The sequence below is a fragment of the Aedes aegypti genome, chromosome 3 (genome assembly GCF_002204515.2).
Source record: "Aedes aegypti strain LVP_AGWG chromosome 3, AaegL5.0 Primary Assembly, whole genome shotgun sequence".
In the NCBI taxonomy this organism is placed as follows: Eukaryota; Metazoa; Arthropoda; class Insecta; order Diptera; family Culicidae; genus Aedes; species Aedes aegypti.
Window position 1 is genome coordinate 65,166,508 of NC_035109.1, and position 19,430 is coordinate 65,185,937.

A 19,430-nucleotide genomic window follows, 5' to 3' on the forward strand; every position below is an offset into this window, starting at 1 on the left:
GATGATTCAAATTATTCAAAAGAATAATCTCACCAACTTTGTAAAATTCAGAAAACAATAATCAATTTTACCAAATGATCTTTCAATAAACCATTTGAAATAAGCTTCCAACTTAATTTCCGTTCAACTCAACGCCATTCGACCAAACTAAATGTTCTAAATCAATTCGACCAAATGTCCATTCGACCAAATGTCCTTTCGACCAAATGTACTTTCGACCAAATGTCATTCGACCAAACGTCATTCGACCAAATGTCATTCGACGAAATGTCCTAAAGCCTATCGAACAGCATCCGTGAAACAAATTCGATTTTGTGTTTGAAATGATCGATTTATTACGAGTTGAAAAAGTTGCTACAATGTTGCCTCCTGTGATTGTCATAACAATTTTTCTTTTGATTTTATCTCAATCTGCACAAGTTAGGATCTTTCGTCTGTTTTGATGACAATTTGATTCACTGTTACAAATACATTGAATTGGCAATGAAATACTATTCCTGGAATGAAAACATTCAACAATGTACAAATTTACAACATAAATAATCAAAATACAATGTCAAAATTCATATTTATGTATTCAAATTTTTTTTGTACTCTACAAAAATGATAATAGTTACTATAAACGAGTACCAAGATCGCATAAAAACAATAACTGTAATAACCTTTTCAATCAAACATTATACCAATATTACCACTCTTCGTTTTACGTCCGTTTATTAAGGACCACCCCATGAGTAAAGTTTCCGAGTTCCTTTTCGCTTTCAGGATCACCCATTTCGCGTTCATCGTTTGCCTGTTTTTCCACCGGAACCTAACTTTTTTCGTCCATTCATAATTTTCTCGCTGCAAGTAGCCGAACGTCTACTACAGTAGTACTTCAGATAGTATGATGAGCCGCATCCTCATAAGCCTGTGAAATATGATAACACTGTTGATTTTTAGTCAATAGAAGCTTGTTTATTTATTTGAGGCTCAAACGAGTTTAATGCATTACGCCGCTAACACTTTAAAACATGCTATAACTTTTCATAAGTAAATCGTTTAGTCTTCATTCATTTAGGCTTCGTTTATTATTTTACTTATTTCCATCCGCACTTTTCGAAAGCTACCTCAAATAACCCACACAACGAAACCGAACCCGATTCGACTCGGAAATTCGCGAATACACCAAGCAAACGAAGCGCCACACCGGCACATGGCATTGTTGTAATCTCGGGAGTCTGCATTTTCACTTTCACTTCGACTTCGGCCAGCGCCGGGTACGAACGTGCTTTTCCGACCTGCGGACTTTTCACGGCTTTATCCGCTGGTGTTGGTCGAGTTTTTCCAATTGCCAAAATCGGAACGGGCGCGCGCAAAAAACGAACACGTGAGCGTAGAATTTTTCTGGCGGTCGAAAGTGAAAGTTTTCAGTCTTTCGTGAGTGATTTGCATATCGGTCCGGGTGCGTTGTCCTGTTACTAGAGTGCTGTTTTGAATGATGTTATTGTTTCATTTCGGCAACACAAAATAAATCAAACCCAACCAGCTACTGTTGTGAAGTCCTTTGGATTGAGGTACCCTCGTTAACCGTTGGAGAGCTTCCAAAATAAACGTGTCTGATAGCACAAGTTTCTGATTGTGACAAAGTGTCCCCTCTGTGCAGGTTCTCCTGGTGCGAAAGGAATCGAGAGGTACCTACCGATGGGAAACACTTGACGGGATAAGCCGAGATTGTTTTTTGTCGCCAAGCTGTTTTATATTTGTGTCATTCGTTAAGTGGACTCGTTCCACATAAAAACAGAACAAAAGGAATCTCTGTGCTGGAACAAACATCGAAGAACTTGTGGCCCTTCTATTTGTGGTAAACAATTCGCCAAACAAGTTGCATCTCGGTGGATACAGTATCGAACATAATTGTATACACCGGTGGTGAACTTAATGTGAACAACTTCTGGCTTACCCAAAAGAAGATCGTCTTTAGTTTCATATGTAAGTACTCAAATTTAATTATTTTTAATTTCATATGACATGCATCTATTAAAAAAGCAAGCTAAAAATACATCATTCATCGCACCTGGATTTAATTATTAAATTTATACATTCATTTTCTTCGACTTATAATGTTGTACAGACTGCTTGTGTTTAAACGCATTTCATATATTATTGCTAAATCGCACATATTTACCTAATCAAATTATTATATTCAATCTATATCAAACAATTTACAATAATATATGTATCATATTCTAAATGTAAGCTAAAACCATCAATATTAACTACAGCATGACCAATCAAGAGCCAACAAGTACTTTTCACCAAAAAAAGAGTAAACAATAACATGAGTTTTCAAGATTTTTTCAATAAATTACTTAGACAATAAAATTATTATAATTTGAAGTGTGGCCTCTTTAATTCATATTTTCTTATAATATTTCGCCATTTGACATCAATTTTTTGCTCAGAAACTGAAGATCAGATCAACGTGCGGATCAGTGAGTCTAGATTCCGTCTGGCGTTTGACAGCCACGCCCTTATAAGGTGAAGATGCACTGCGTCCCCAACATAGATCCACAGACAAATAGGTGACATTTTGAAAATAACAGTAAAAACTTCAATTCTAGTAAGTATTCTATTCCTAGAATAAAAGATCAACAGTTGTGTTTGGTCCTTCGACCTTGACGCTTGCTCCTGCGGGGGCCGGCGATGAGGGCAGGATCAAACATGTCGCGCGTCGGTCGAGTAAAGTGAAAAAGTGCCGCGTTCGATTAGTCCTTTTTGATCTTTCGACGTTGACGCTTGCTCCTGGGCAGTGCGTCAAGAAAGCCCGAGCAGTCATCAGTTGTTTTCCCTCTCGGGTCGCGCGCCTATTTTCTCTGAGTGCTTTTATATAGCCGAGTGCTTTTATATACGAGTGAAGCTGAAAAAGGATTGTTGCTGCTCAAGGACGACGGATCAATTGGTGAGCTCGTTTCATGCTACTATTTCTAATCTATAAAATATGTATGACTGCACCTTTAATCGTTACAACGGTGAGACGTAAATATGATTTTTCAACAAACTATGAATTATTCGTCACTGTGAGTGTCGACATAAACTCTGATTCATAAATTATTTATGTCTATTTTTTTTCAAAACACCTTCTTCTTTTAGCCTTTATTTTTGTAATTAAAAAAAAAACTTTGAATGGCTCGACCTACAAGTGTAGACTTGCGAAAGGTTCGCTTGATTCAACAAACTTTGAAAGGTTCGTCACCTCAAGTGTCGGCATATTTTTTTCTCTACATAGATATTGATCATATCAAATGAAAATATTATATTTACATATAAGCATGTTTATATCTCACAAATAATTATTTATCATGGTCTAATCGCTTATCAAAGTGAATCCTGTGACCCAACGATCCTCCCCATTAACAAACATCCCTCCCAGTAACCTTTGTGGAGATGCAGAGGCAAACACGGTCTCTAAATAGCAAAGGTTACACACTAACATTCCTTCCCCCAATCCCACCTGACTGCAAGGACGTGGCAGGCGTCGTCATTGGCCATGCATAAATAGAGGCACTGAATTGTGCACACTGAAGAAGATTATGGCATATCCCAGCCGAACTTCTAGTTGATTCTTTGTGCATTTTCACTGGCTTCGGTTAATCACGGAATAGCAACCATTGATATGTGTAGTCAGTCTAAGCTAAGCTATTCCTAGAATATAAGATCAAGATCTTTTGTAGTTTCTTTGATACAGTAAGTCGAACTATCCTTACACACTATTCGAAAGAGTATTAAAAAAGCAATCTTAAAAAAAGAACTAAAATTTCGTGCTTTAAGGTGAAGATGAATCGAAGCCAGCTTCAAATTTTCAAGAGCACGGATCTGGAGAACCAAACATCCGTTTAAGCTGAAAACATAATCGATTGATCAGTCGCTGGTGGTGATCAATCGATTAAGTTTTTAGCTTAAACGAATGTTTGGTTCTCCAGATCCGTGCTCTTGAAAATTTGAAGTTTGGCTTCGATTCATCTTCACCTTAAAATTTTCAATATTCCATACTTTTTGGTTTCAAGCTATCCTGGACTAAAATTTATTTCCGTTTGTACGATAATATGTAAACTATAGGATGCACATATTTGCACTTTTTTCATCTAGTGCTTTTTTTTTCTTTCTTTATTAACGAGATGTTTAGCCCTGGGCTAGTTCATCTCGGCACCACTGCTTTACTTCCCTTCCGAAGGAAGTCGTCACTACAACTTTTTTGTCAGTGACTATCTCGGGGATGGGATTAGATCCCAGGTCATCGGCGTGAGAGGCGTGTGTTCTAACCACTACACCAGGTCCGTCCCCAGTGTGCTTTTTTATTGTTTTCGGTATTTTTAGCTATCCTTCAATAACAGCTAAAGATTATTTCAGGAGATAATTGAGTATCCATGTATCGTCATAACTATGTGAGTTCTTATATTTATAATGATTTTCGCAGTGTAAATGTTCTGTTTTTAGTTACAAAACTAATTATTTCCCTAAAGCTCTTTTTCAAAAGTTTGTCTCAACAATTTGACAACACGTGACAAAACAGTCTGAGCTGAAAAAAAAATGGAAATTTTTTGATTGAAACTGAAAATAAAGCAACCCTTTACTGTCTTCGACCATTTCGCGTTATTTCGCAATGTTTCCTAATTTGACCCAATTATTATTCCCATCGTCCATTCAGCCAAATGTACATATACAATAAGGGATATCTTCAGCAAGAAGCTTGTAAGAGATGAACTGTAATGAAAATTCATCCTTCATATTTTACATGCTACTCCAAACTATATTCTGCGAACATTAATAAAATTTCACAAGAATGGTCGGATAATGCCATCCTGAATCTTTCAAAGTTTGAAAATAAGGAAATTCAAAATTACTTTCATCAATGTTGCAAAGTTAACGTGCATAATATTATTTTGTATTTTTTACTCAATCATTTATTCATTTGGCTCATGCGCCATTAAACATGGCGGAGCCGAGTTTTCCTGATTTTGTTTACCGCATTCATGAATTTTCTATACTAGTTTTGGGGAACCGTAAAACTCGCGGTTTGGTCGAGGTTAGGGATAACAATAATTCCAAATAATGGATAGGACAATAGAATCGTTCGGTTGTCATTCAGCAGCTTTCAGTTGTGACGGGTTTGCTTTGCTGCTGATCGAACGTTGAGTAGACAATGGCAACCTGTAACAATACAAAAAGATGACTTTCGAGAAGACACAAGGTGGACAAGTGGAGCGGACTATAATATTTTATTGTTGACTGTCTTTACACTTTCCTCATTGTTTTAGAGAATGAAATAAATTTCCAACACTTAAATTGCAAATATTTTTAAATGTTCAACTAAATTAACTGTTTGCTTCTAAAGATAATAGATTTAGGAGATCTTTTACTATCTATATAAAGACTGGACTCGGAAAAATGAAACACACAAAAATGATCACCAAAACTTCATTTTAATTCGGCTATTTCTCAAATTTTATGTTTTGGTATAATGTATTTCTGATTTTCCTCCCCCAAAGCTTGCACATTTCTCTTAAGGGGACACGGGAGACCGTGTTATTTTCCCTATCTTTCGTCTCACTCTAACAATTATCATCAAAACTTTGTGGAAGCAAATCTCGAGTTTTAGTGAACCTATGAAGCTGAAAATGTATCGGGTTGTGCACTACATATATAGAATCATAGTGATACATTTTTCGCATCGATAAATGGAGTGGTTCTTGAGATTTGCTTTTCGAAATGGATAGGGTGATTATGATGACGTCCCGTGCGGCCTTAACGTTCAACGCTCCTTCATCGTAATCATCGTCATCATCGAAACTTCAAAAGCAGTTCTTCTGTTCAAAACTAAAAATTATTCGATGAAAATGTATTCACTGTGTTTTGGCTGTAGATTTGGATACAGTGAACACATTTTCCTGTAAATTTTCGCGATTTTGAACAAAAAACTGCTTTTGAAAATTCCAAAACCAATGACGGATCCTGTCCCCTTAACACTACTCATGAGATCTTGGGCGAGGCTTTGCCCATCTTCCATACACAATTTCTCCCAGTTTTTCTTCAAAGTTTCATCGGGTTTGACTGTTTTTCGTTTTTTCTCAACTTCTTCTTCATTATCGCTCAAAACTTTTCGATCTAACCAAGTTCTGGTATATTTGGCGGGTTCGCCTCCTACTTGACCAAATTAAGGTGATTATAAAACTAAGCCAAACTTTGAATTTTCAAGTGCGCAAGACTGGAGAATCTGACAACAGTTCGCGTTGAAAATCAATCAAAAAACTTGCTTGCTGGTGGTGACCAATGGAATAAATTTTCAACGCGGAGTGCTGTTTGGTTCTCAAGTCTTGTGCTCTTGAAAATTTGACGTTTGGCTTAGTTCTATAATCACCTTAACGCCCTTCGCTTCGTACCAATCCATTACAGACTTGGCGTAATGGCACGAAGTGAGATCCGGCCAGAACAGCGAGGGAACACGGTGAGAGCGAGGAAGGGCAGCAAGCGCTTCTGCGAGCATTCCTCTCGATAAATCTGCCCGTTTATGGTGCCGGTTGTTTGCGATCTTGCGAAACATTATTTTTTTTTCATAATGGATTGCATTTTAAATAAAAAATACTTTTAATTGCAGGAATTGATGAGAGCCTTCTACATATACTTCATATAACATTAGGAATCAAAACTAATTTGTTTGTACATAACCAATTAATCAACACAATACTTGGTAGTCATTCGTTTGTTTTAACTTCATCTAATGGGATGGGCATGAGTTCGATTCTCACTGAGAAGACGTGTAACTTTTTCGCAAAACTTCACATCAATTTGTCCATTTAATCAAATTGCAGAGTATATGTAATATTTAGCTTTTCGGTAGTTGTTAAACTTCCACTCGGCTGGTTAGCCGTAAACCACGATTCATGATTAATAACAAGTATTTCAAAATCATGTTTATCGATGAAAAAACGTTCAAAAACATAACAATTGACAATAACCTATAGAATTAGTTGGAAATTTATGAGAAAAAATCATTTTATTATCAATCCGTATTGATTACTAAAAGTGTCCAAAGTAGCCCCTTTTTTGTTTTGAAGGACACATATTTTTCGCTATTTAAGCAATTTTTTTATTTCTTGATGGATTTGCCTCATATTTTGCACATTTGACACGCACATATACAACTCAGAGGGGCCCAGATAGCCGTAGCGGTAAACGCGCAGCTATTCAGCAAGACCAAGCTGAGGGTCGTGGGTTCGAATCCCACCGGTCGAGGATCTTTTCGGGTTGGAAATTTTCTCGACTTCCCAGGGCATAGAGTATCATCGTACCTGCCACACGATATACGCATGCAAAATGGTCATTGGCACAGTAAGCTCTCAGTTAAGAACTGTGGAAGTGCTCATAAGAACCCTAAGCTGAGAAGCAGCCTCTGTCCCAGTGGGGACGTAATGCCAGAAAGAAGATATACAACTCAGATATATGCTATTATTATCGAAATCTATCTATAATTCTTATGGATCCTCAAAGTTGCAGAATGTGGAAATAATGTCGAGAAAAGCCCTGTTTAACGGTAACTAGACATTTTTACTATACAAGCGCCGAATACCGAATTCTGAATATCAATATTCGGTTCATCACTTATTCTAATCAGTTTTTATTATTTGTTTGGGTTGATTGTTAACGAGTTTCCATGCACATCCACTCCAGAGACCATTTTTAATTTTAATGCCCAGCCCATAGTCCATAAAAAAAATTGAAGAAAAGACCTGCTTAACCTTTTTGATCCGCGGGCCATATAGTAGAAACAATTTTGTGTGGCGGGTCATTTCTTTAAATGCTCATGAAATCGGATGAAATCTGATAAATGTCATAATTAGTAAGAGATAATTCGAAAAACAAATTAATAGAGTAAAGTGGGGCAAAAGTTCAAGTGGGGTAAGAGATTTTTGTAGATTTCTAGATCAATTTAAAACAAATGTTATAAATGTCATGGTGGTTCAAATGCTATTTTAGTAAGGGAGTTCAATTCCAAATATTATAGAAATCGATTAGTGTTTCGCAAAAGTTATTGCTATTCGTTGTTTTTAGATGTAAAAATTGTAATTTTTCGGTAGAACTTTCAATGCATTGAACAAAATGAAAATTAAATTTAGTTCGATTTTTTATGTAAGGGTGTTGTTGGGCCTATCGCGAGAATGCTTTGAGGTTTATTAGTTTTTGCATAAATGTTTGGAAACCAGTTATGGCCCAACGTGGGGCAAAAGCTCGAGCCATATATTATTATGCAAATTGTCTAAAATCCACATACTTCACTACACATAGGGCAAACGCTCCCTTAGTGGAGGTAGCTCCAATAGTGGAGGTAGTGTGTTTTGGCATGTTTCGCGCTAATAAATGATTATGTGATACTTTTGTTTTATGTACGATGCGAAAATGATACAAGTAATCGAATAATATTCATGAAATTTTACCGTAAAACTATTTAAAACAATTATTTTGCTTATTTTTTTGCTCCTTTGCACCAATAGTGATGCATCAGTACCCATAGTGGAGGGTCTAATAAGAAATCAATGGTTTGCGCCACTAAAGGAACCATCCTTAAAATATACCTCCACTAAAGGACCAGTGTTCCTATTATTGGTGCAAGGCTTTTTGCAGGGAAATTTCAAATCAATCGTGATTTTTATACATTTGAATGATAGAAGGATTTGAGATCTATCGAATGATACGTTAAAATCATATATTTCATGATCTTAACACCGTGTTTTAGCAGTTTTCCCTTAGTTGCACCACTAATGGTACACTTGCCCTACCACAACTTTAAATTTAGCAAAATTTGTCTACTCGTGCGAAAAAAGTCTCCAAAATTTCTATTTTCTTTTTTGTTATGCGAAAATTGTGTTTTTTTTATAAATTACAATTAACACTGTTTTGGGCAATGTTTTTTATGAAAATTTAGTATGTATTTTTCTGCAAATTTAAGTTTACGGCTGGTATGAAGTATGCCCATCATAATAGCATCGATATTTTATTTATTTATTTATTTATTTATTTATTTATTTATTTATTGGGATACATTCATCGGAACACGCCCTAGTGAATTTTTCTATTCTTATACAAGACCTTAACTTATTATTACGGTAGTCGCTGAGTGACAATCTTCCTCTTAAAACTAGTTGTCGACATATTAAAATCAAAAAATTGTTGTACCAAATTAAAATGGTTTAACATGGCAGGAAGTGGAGCATTAGCACCATAGTTAGTCCTATGTTGACCGGGGCGGAGTAGCGTATGATTGCGTAGCATTCTCGATGGAACATGCAGAGGCAGCAAAGAAAGAAGATTTGGGCAATCAATCTCCCCTTTTAAAGGTTTTGCGATAAAAACTGCTTGGTTGACATGTCTTCGTTGTTCAAGGGTGTCCATGCTCAGTAACTGACAACGCTCTTGGTAAGGTGGCAGATTATCGGGTTCTCTCCATGGGAAATTTTTAAGCGCATGCCGTAAAAATCTCTTCTGGATTCTTTCTATTCGCTCAACCCATGTGGAGTGGTAAGGTGTCCATACAACATCTGCAGTTTCAAGCAACGGTCGTACCAGTGAACAAAACAAGGCTTTCAGGCAGTAAGGATCAGTGAAGTCGCGTGAAATCTTTGAGATAAAGCCAAGCTGACGGTTGGCCTTATCAATGATAGAGCTCCTGTGATGGTTAAACGAAAGGTTGTCGTCCAACATCACACCTAAGTCTCTTACAACAGACAATCTCTCCAGTAACCTTCCATTGATCCGATAATTGTAACAGATAGGCTTTACTTTCCTATGGAATGATATACACTCCCGTGCATAAGTTTGGGTTCACCCCCTCAAAAACATACAAAAGTGTTCTGTCCATATCTCTGTGATAACACGTCCAATTGAAACTCTCTAAGTCGCATTCAAAAGGCAAAGAGTTATTCTTACTTCGTATGTATTTTCTCAAAAACATTTTTTGAATTTTGTATACTAAATTTTTACTTACAGTTGTGATATTTTTCAAAAAACACACTGAAAATTCATATTCAATTTCCTCAGCATTGGGTCGACCAAAATTTTAAATCAAAGTGTCATTAGAATCGTAATCTTATATTCTTTGAAGAGACCCCACAAAATTTTGGCGGAAAATTCTGGAAAGTATTCAAAATCAATGAAACAGTCAGTCAAGTCATCGTGCAAAAGTTTGGGTTCACCTGAACTTACCTAAATCTGTGAAATCTCAAACCGATCATGTACGCGCCATTATTTGCGCTCAAAAAAGCTTTAAACTGTTAAAGTCGGTTGAAAAATGGCAGAGATATTGACAAAAATGATGTGCATGCGGCTCAGGTGAACCCAAACTTTTGCACGATTTGCATCATACTGAGTGGTGAACCCAAACTTTTGCACGATGACTTGACTGACTGTTTCATTGATTTTGAATACTTTCCAGATTTTTCCGCAAAAATTTCGTGGGGTCTCTTCAAAGAATATAAGATTACAATTCTAATGACACTTTGATTTAAAATTTTGGTCGACCCAATGCTGAGGAAATTGAATATGAATTTTCAGTGTGTTTTTTGAAAAATATCACAACTTTAAGTATTTTTTTAATAGTATACAAAATACAAAAAATGTTTTTGGAAAAATACATACGAAGTAAGAATAACTCTTTGCCTTTCGAATGCGGCTTAAAGAGTTTCAATTGGACGTGTAATCACAGAGATATGGATAGAACACTTTTGTATGTTTTTGAGGGGGTGAACCCAAACTTTTGCACGGGAGTGTAGTTGAACACTTGTCGATACTCAGAGTCATCTGATTCCGTGAACACCATCCGGAGAACTGGTTAAGCACAATTTGCAACATTACGCAGTCATCTTCGTTCTTTATAATGAAGTAGATTTTAAGGTCATCTGCGTATAATAATCTGCATCCTTTCGGTAAAAAGTTGGTGACATCATTGAAGAAGATAGAGAACAGCAGCGGTCCCAAATTGCTGCCTTGGGGAACTCCAGATTTGCATTCAAATGTTCCCGAATAGCAGCCACCAATTTTGACACGTGAATTCCGACCCACTAAGTAGCTCTTGAGCCATCTAACAAGACCATAAGATGCACCTATTTTCTTAATTTTTTCCAGAAGAATGTTGTGATTGATACTGTCAAAGGCGGCAGTCAAGTCAGTATACACGGCATCCACTTGTAATCCATTTTCTATGTTCATAAGGCAATTGGTGGTGAAGTCCACTAGGTTCGTAGTAACTGATCTTCCAGGGAAGAAGCCATGTTGATCGGTCGACAAATAGTTCTTTATTTTGAAAAACAAGAAATCGTTTACGATGATCTCGAAGAGCTTAGATCCGGCGCTAAGAGACGTTATCCCACGATAGTTTGCTATATCGCGCTTCGATCCTTTTTTAAAGACGGGAAACATGGTAGAAGTCTTCCAGACATCCGGAAACTTATAACGCTTCAGAGAGATGTTGAATATTATTCGTAATGGTCGAAGCATTGAATTAATGCACTTTTTGTACACTGCTGCAGGAATACAGTCTGGACCAGGGTTAAACGAGTTTTTAAGCTTACTTGCCGCACGTAGGATCATTGAATCAGTTACATCAGAAATATCGATGTCAACTACATCAGGAATGATATCTTGAACAGCTCTGCTTACATCAGCATCCGAACAGGGTTCATTGTTGAAGACGCTGGAGAAACGATGGGCAAATAAAGAACACTTGTTCGTAGAAGAAGTGCAGTGTTTTTCGCCAAGAAACATGTTGACAGGAAGCCTGTTGTCCTTACGCTTGCTATTTACAAACCCCCAAAAAGATTTTGGATTGCGACGGAGATTATTTTGCATTCGGTGCACGTAGGGGAATTCGGGGTAAAACCGACACCCTAAGCTTATTGATAAAATTTATGTACTTTAGCTTGTTAAACGAACCCAAAATTGTTGTAGAATCACATATTGGTTATAAATCTATCAATCCTTGCAATCGCTGGATAACATATTAAGGTTATATAGTGATTTAAATCAAATTGATATTGCATCATTTTTAGGTGAGACAATTGAGAGTGCGGGTAAGATCGACACCCTGTTGGGATAAAACCGACACATGCACTTTGAGTAAAATTTATACGTTCTAAACATCACCATCACATTTCATATTCGAAACAATGCTTTAAACATGACTTTCGACATTTATGACCCCTTCCTCTGAAGGATCATACACATATTACGTAAATTATTGAGGAGAGGCCAAAGATCCACTAAATAAATGTGAAAATTTCAAATGTTCCATGCTAAGACTATAAAGTTGGGGTGAATACACATGGATATTATTAATTTGTGTTCATGTAATGTTTACGTAGATAAAGTTGTAGCGAATAATTGGTTGTGAAAATAAATACTGTTTTATTTTTACAACACAGAAAAGTGTAATTATTTTTAGATAATAATAACTGTCGAACCTCATGGTTTGTAAATAAACAATAAGATTAATTTATGTGAAAATATTTCAAATTCTGTTAATTCTTCAATTTTAAATGAGAAATTTTTCTTCAAGCTTCATCAAATAAGTTGAAACGTGATAACATAGAAATATTTTTTTAATACTTAATGATAGCTTGTAACAAGTTACATAGTGTCATATTTTACATGTTAACAAGTTCGCCGTCCATGAACTTCACTGGAATTCAAAAATAAAGACTCACATAAACCTCAGAGATAGTCCTCCGATTAGAAAGATTCCCTGAAATTAGATTATGAAGCAAAGAAAGGTGTCGATTTTACCCCAAATGAAAGTGTCGATCTTACCCCGATTGGACATTTATTTTTCAATAGCGTTTTCAGCTGTCGTAAAACCAAAAAATAATTTCTCCTTCATGTTGTATCAACGTAATAATAGTAAATGATGATGTAGACGCAGAACAAATAATGACATTTAAAAAATTTCACATGCGAAATAGTTAAAGAATAACAGCCAAATATTGCAACTGATGTTGCTTCTATGTTATCCAATATGATTTTGTTGTTTATTTTGGCAGTTTATTGGTAGCGTAAGTTGTAATGTCATTCGAAACACAGCATTTCACAAGTTAAGATAGAGCGTGGTGGAAACTGTATGAAAATCTGCTCAAAACATGAAAAATCAAAGGGTGTCGATCTTACCCACAGTGTCGGTTTTACCCTGATTTCCCCTAACTGCGATAGCAAGAAGCATTCATTGAGGTATAAGCTCTACTAAAATGCTGGAATTCAGTTTTCGTTGCCGGAGTTCGAGTTTTGCGCATTCTACGCAAAGCGGCGTTCTTATTGCGCTTAAGAGTTCGTAGCTCATTAGTCTCTCAAGGTGGATATCGTGGTTTTTGTTTTAATGGGACGTGTTCTATCAGCCATGTATTAAGCACATCGATAAAACAGCGAGCAGCTGAATCCACATCTGTCCAATTACTCATAAAGGACCAATCTATGAGATCAAGATAATTAGTTAAAGCACCGAAGTCCGTTTGTTTGAAGTTAAGCTGCCGTTCATCGTCAGCGCCAGTTTCCTCGACCAAAGTTGAAATAAGAAGCTCTAATGCGGGATGATGCGAATCAATAGTATTGAGCAGTTGGCTTCAGAAACAGAATTGTCAAGCGAATTACAGAACACCAAGTCAAGAGTACGTTCATTTAAATTACGAGTAGCATTCAATTGATGGAGATTGCTGAAAGCCATACCGTCAATAATCGAGTAGTATGTATTGTTAAGAGTAGAGTTTGGATAGTCAATAGAAACGAAACCATACTCATTCTGTATCCACTGAATTCCAGGAAGATTGTAATCACCAAGAATCAGAATTCGGTCATCACATGAACTAAGAGTGTCGATTGCACGAATGGACTGCAGATGCGACTCAATGACTTGGCGATCGTTCGTTTTATCCGGAGGAAGGTAAAACGACGAGATATACAGGGTTGTATTGTTTGCACCGACTTTAACCCACACTTGCTCCAATACACTGTCGCCAACATTCAATTGCGTGGAAGAGAGAGAGACTTTTTAACGGCGATCAGTACTCCGCCTCCGGACCGCTTATCGCTGTTGTTCGCGTTGCGGTCGCATCTGTACACGTCGTATAAGGGTCCAAACAGTTGAACGGAATTGATACGGTTGTCCAACCAGGTTTCAGTAAGGGCGATCACGTCGTAATCACAGCCAGTAACAGCAAGAAACCAACTATCGATTTTAGTGCGCAAACCACGCACATTCTGGTAGTACACTTTTAACGCTGAATCGGCACTGGTGTTTGGAGATTGGTTTATCGATGGAAGTAGCACTGGGGACTGGAAGCTGGAATTTGATAAGGTGCCAGGCGATGGAAGTTCATAATACGAATTGTACTTGCCTGAAGAGGCATTTTGGAAGCCCCCTTCCTTTCCTCCGACGGCAGAGATGCCAGGACGACTTTGAAAACAGGCATCAGCTGCAGCGGCTGGGTCGGGGTGGTTGGGGGCATCCAAAGTGCCTTTTTTGTGTGCGTCCCGGAGAAGTCGAGTTCCTTATAGACATGTTCGTTGACGTGGTTGAAAAGCAGCAAGGTCCCAGATGATCATTCGATTGCAGGTCGCTACGAGGGTTTGAGAAACGATCAAACGAAGGAAGCTTGAACGACGAATTGTACTTGCCTGAGAAGGCATTTTGAATGCCCCTTACCATACCTCCGACTGCAGAGGTGCCAGGACGACTTTTAGATCAAGGAACATTTGACGAAACTGCAGGGTCGGGGTGGCTAGGGACATCCATAATGCATTTTTGTGTGCGTCCTGGGGTTGTCGATTCGAGCGATAGAAATGGTACTAAGGCTGGGGCGGTCGCTGGATGGATGAACCATTTTTTTGATTATGGTCGAAAACACGAACAGTAACACCGTCAGGCCAATACCAAGGGTCGCCGATTACATCCGAGGCAGTTTTGTTGATGGTAACTTTGAAGGACACAAAAGACAAATCATCTAGATCCTTCCCGCGTGGTACAAGTTTGACAACTTTAATGATTGATGGGGCAACATTAGCGACCTCTTGAATGTACAGTTTTACGTCTTCTTCTTTTTGGTCCGGGGTGAAAGGAGTAACGTAAAAATCCACAGAATCAGCGGCAGGCTGTCCGATATTGGCAACGCTTAGAGGACCAGAAGATGTCCTGGTAGTACCAGTAGGGTGGTTGCTCACAGAATTTGGATTAGGATTCGATGCATTACTTGATTTGCTGACAGAGATTGGAGTTTTTGGTGTTCGTGAAGAAACTGCGGGAGTAGATGCACGAGACTGATTTTTATGCTCTTTAGATGTAGATGGTGAAGGCTGGTTGCATATGATTTAAACCCGTTTATTCGCACCGACGATGAACTTATCTGTAGGTTGACCCACAGTAGTGTTGATCTCATCGAGAACTTCGAAAAAGGATGTTTCTTCGCAGGATCTTGAGCGATTGACGGTATTGTCAATGGTATCATCCAGGTTTAGCATATCAATTTGTTGATGAAACGTCGAATTGTCATGTGACCGATTAGTCTGCGATGTGCGTTGTTGATAGCCATACAGCGTCATGTTGATTTTGCGCAAGTGCTCTCCATAATTCGCGAGGCGAGTGTCCATCGAATCTGTGCGTAAAAGCAGTTCGCGTAAAGCTTTAACTATCGTCTTCTCTCGAACGCAGACGTTGGGATTGAAATTCATTCGGCAGGATGCGCAGAACCAGTAAAGTCCAATATTAGCACTCCACGATGAATAATGTGACTGTGTTGTGTTTCGTCCAGCGAAGTTTTGCCCACACTAGATTCGAACATTTGCCGTACCGGTGGGGCAAAACATCGTTCAAGACAATACATTTTGGAACTTTTATAACCAAAAATGAGTAAATATATCGGCACCAGTATGTTCAGCAAAAATGTAGCAGCATGAGCATGAGCATGATTGACCGCCCGCAGATGCTACTCCGTTGTTGCAAGAACAGCAGGGAACCAACAGACACTACTCGGGCTCAGTAGCATCATCAATGTGTAAGTACTGGTGCTCTCATTATTATAACAAACAATAACGGCGCCGGCTGCGTCCGAATGCAGGTCAATTTAGGGTTGGGAGGGAAATGTTGACGTGTTACTTGCTTTATGGAAGCCGAGGAGTCCTCTGCATTTCCACAAGTAGACACTGGGAGTTTGGATATGGGAAAGGTTGGGGTAAAGGATTCGTTTTGGTAAACGATGAACATATAGTTTGAAATGAATGCGCCTAATCGGATTTGCGATATTACTCGATAAAAGCATTGAACGCCGAACAAGTGTTTGTCGCTCGCCCCACAGGAGCAAGCGACAAGATCAAAGGATCAAACACTACTAACGCGATCCGCGATACTATACCACTGTGGTACGCGAACGACGCGCGACATGTTTGATCCTGCCCTAGTCGCCCGTCCCCGCAGGAGCAAGTAACAGGATCGAAGGATCAAACAATAAGTTTGTTCAGCAAAAATATAGCCAATATAAACTGTGTGGTATTTATTATAGTTATTCAGGAAATATGGATTATTTCAATAAGGTCGAACTTTTTCTCCACCATACACTATACTTCACGAAATCAAGAATATTTTTGCCCATAATAATAGCTATTTGGGCTTCCTACAATTTTAAAGATGCTTCTCCTGAATTTTTGAAGCCAGTGATAATAATATTAAGGGTTTCATAAAAATCATGCTCAGAATTCTGCCAGCATCCCACTTACTTAGAATCATTTGAAACCCTACATAGAATTTTGTGACAATTATGACCAGAAATATGCAAAAATCTTTGTCAGAGTTAAGTGAGAATTATGTCCGGGATTTTACAAGAATCCTTTCTTGAAATCTTAGGAATTCTGTTCATTATTCCTAAAGAAATCTACTCATAATTCTATTATAAATTCGTCTATGATTCTGTTCTAATCTTACCTAGGGTTATATTGGAACTTTGCCCAGGATTTAAGAACACTGCGTATAGAAATCGATGAAAATCCTGGCTGGGAGTCTATGAAATCCTTTTGAAAGTTCGGCCCATGTTATCCGTGAAAATCGTGCCCAAAATTCCTTTGAGAATCCTGTCCAATGTTTTGTAAAAAAAGCCTGTTTATTTATTTTATAAGCCTGCCAAGGATCCTGCATAAATCACTCTCTGGAGTTTGTTTAATAATATTCGGTGAGAATATTAAACTGAAAATTGTAAAATTGGCCTCTTGACTATGACTTTTGTTCTATTGAATGTTGAAGGAAATCATGATATCAAAATTGTTGCCGTAATAATAATTAAGATTGATCTTCAACGTGTTGTTTTTCATAATGAACCTTTAATAAAATTTAAGTGCAAAGAAAACATTCAAGATTTTGGGTTAAGATAATGAATGCATCATAAAATTAAGTATTCTAATGATTTGAAAAGTATTTGTAAAAACAATATTTCAATACACTTTTTCACTTTCTACACTTTCCTTTGGTATAATCTTACTGAATGTAGGATAATCCTATGTTTTAATATTTCATTGTACTATGGTATCATTAGACTAACGTAAAAAAGCTTGTTTGATGAATTAGAAAAAATAACTGCCTTGATATGAGAATGTCCATTGAAGTCGTGTTTTATACTTCAAATGAATTTTTGGTCATATCGGTCTGATTTGTAAAGTAAAAATCAGAGCATTCACAAAAACATTTCAGTCACTTTAATCAAATCATATTGCGTTTTGAATAGATAAATATTGATAAATCGATGTGTGATAACTGCAGATTGAATTTGGCTCTGCTCATGAGCGTGCTGCTGGAAATAATTTGCCTAAAGTCTTGAGTTAATGAAAAAAGTTTATGACGCGATCACCAATTTTGCAGGGATGTTGTCCGGTAGTCTTGTCATGCCCTGCCCAACGTACCCTTTTAGGCGACCCTGAAAGTAACAAGTGCTCAACGAAATTTAGATACTTTCCAATAGTCTTATTTCGAATAGAAAATTTTCCTATGCAGCCCCCATAACCATGTGTCCGTTACTGTAAACGCGAACCGGGAAACAGGAAGCGGGATATGTACAAAGTTTTAATGCGGTGACGAATGATAGGGACATCAACCCAAAGCAGGTCCTTACGATACTCTTGTGGTGTAGTCACCGCATACAAATGAAACGAGAAGCACCATGGAATTTAATCTGAAGTGATATTTCCCCCTAGGAATTAAGCAATAACAAGGTCAACAGTTGCTACTGTAGAAAACTCATGTGAGATTGGAAGATTTTGCAGCGTACGTAGTTGATTGTTCGGCCGATTAAACATGAGCACGCACTTCAGTTAACGTTGCTTACATTCACAAAGTTTCGAAAGATTTTTTTTCGTTTGTTTGGTACTATAAAAAGAAATAAATAAAAGTTATATTCGCACGTTATAATACATTTAGTAGGTTACAGCAAAATTGTATCTCATTTTTATCAAAATTTGTTACAAACAACTAGTTTCATTTTTGTGAGAAGCATTTGCGAGGAAATTTTAACTCAATTGAAACAAAATAAGTTATATGTAATAACATACGCTTATGTTTATCTTTAGTCTTTTAATTCAATTGAAATCAATATCATAAAACCACTTGTTATTCCCAAATAGAGAGTTATGGCTAACAAATATGCAATTTTAATTCATGTTTAAAAAAAAGTCATATAATGCAGCTATGAAATTACAATCTAATGGGTATACTATTGTTTGGATTATAAGACACTTTGTTTTATTTTTGTTTATTTTAGACAAAATTTTGTAATAATTTCTGTTATTCTTTTTGACAAGCAAAAATTATAACAAACGTGTTAACTGAGTTACAAAATCTGTTGTAAACCACCGGTCGGAAATCGCACCCTAAAATATACCTTTCCTCCGAAAATAAGCCTTTACTCAATTCGACCGCCAACCCCATCGATCATCGTGGTGACGTACATTTGCAACGTATTCCATCAGACATGGATCCTAGTGGGGTACGAAGTTTTTCGAACATCCAAACATCGGAGAAGAAAAATTTTTCAACAGCGCACGTGACCAACGCCTCTACTTTTCGGTTGTCTATGTCGGCAGTACATTATTTTGCCTTGCCTTCAACTTCTTAACTGAGGGATCATTGCGTCTTGGGCAGGATAGTGTGTTTGAATTGCAAATGAGTCTTTAGCAGAAGCTTTGCACTGGGAAAAGTTTATATTGTTGTGTTGTACTCACATTTCAGTATTTCAGTTGTGGATTATAATTCGTTTGATAATATATATATATATATATATATATATATATATATATATATATATATATATATATATATATATATATATATATATATATATATATATATATATATATATATATATATATATATATATATATATATA

The 19,430-nt window shown here is 37.1% G+C and overlaps 1 protein-coding gene across 3 annotated transcripts in view; it reads left to right on the top strand.

The window, feature by feature from the left end:
* Positions 1 to 1,118: 1,118 nt before the first annotated feature.
* LOC5578735 (neuropeptide SIFamide receptor) overlaps positions 1,119 to 19,430 on the top strand; it is a 126,957-nt gene continuing 108,645 nt past the window's right edge. For 2 of the 3 annotated variants that reach the window (XM_021851867.1, XM_021851866.1), the window contains exon 1: positions 1,119 to 1,971. The gene's annotated coding sequence lies outside the window, so the exon portion shown is untranslated. The remainder of the gene's footprint in view (positions 1,972 to 19,430) is intronic. The other variant, XM_021851868.1, reaches the window with a different exon arrangement.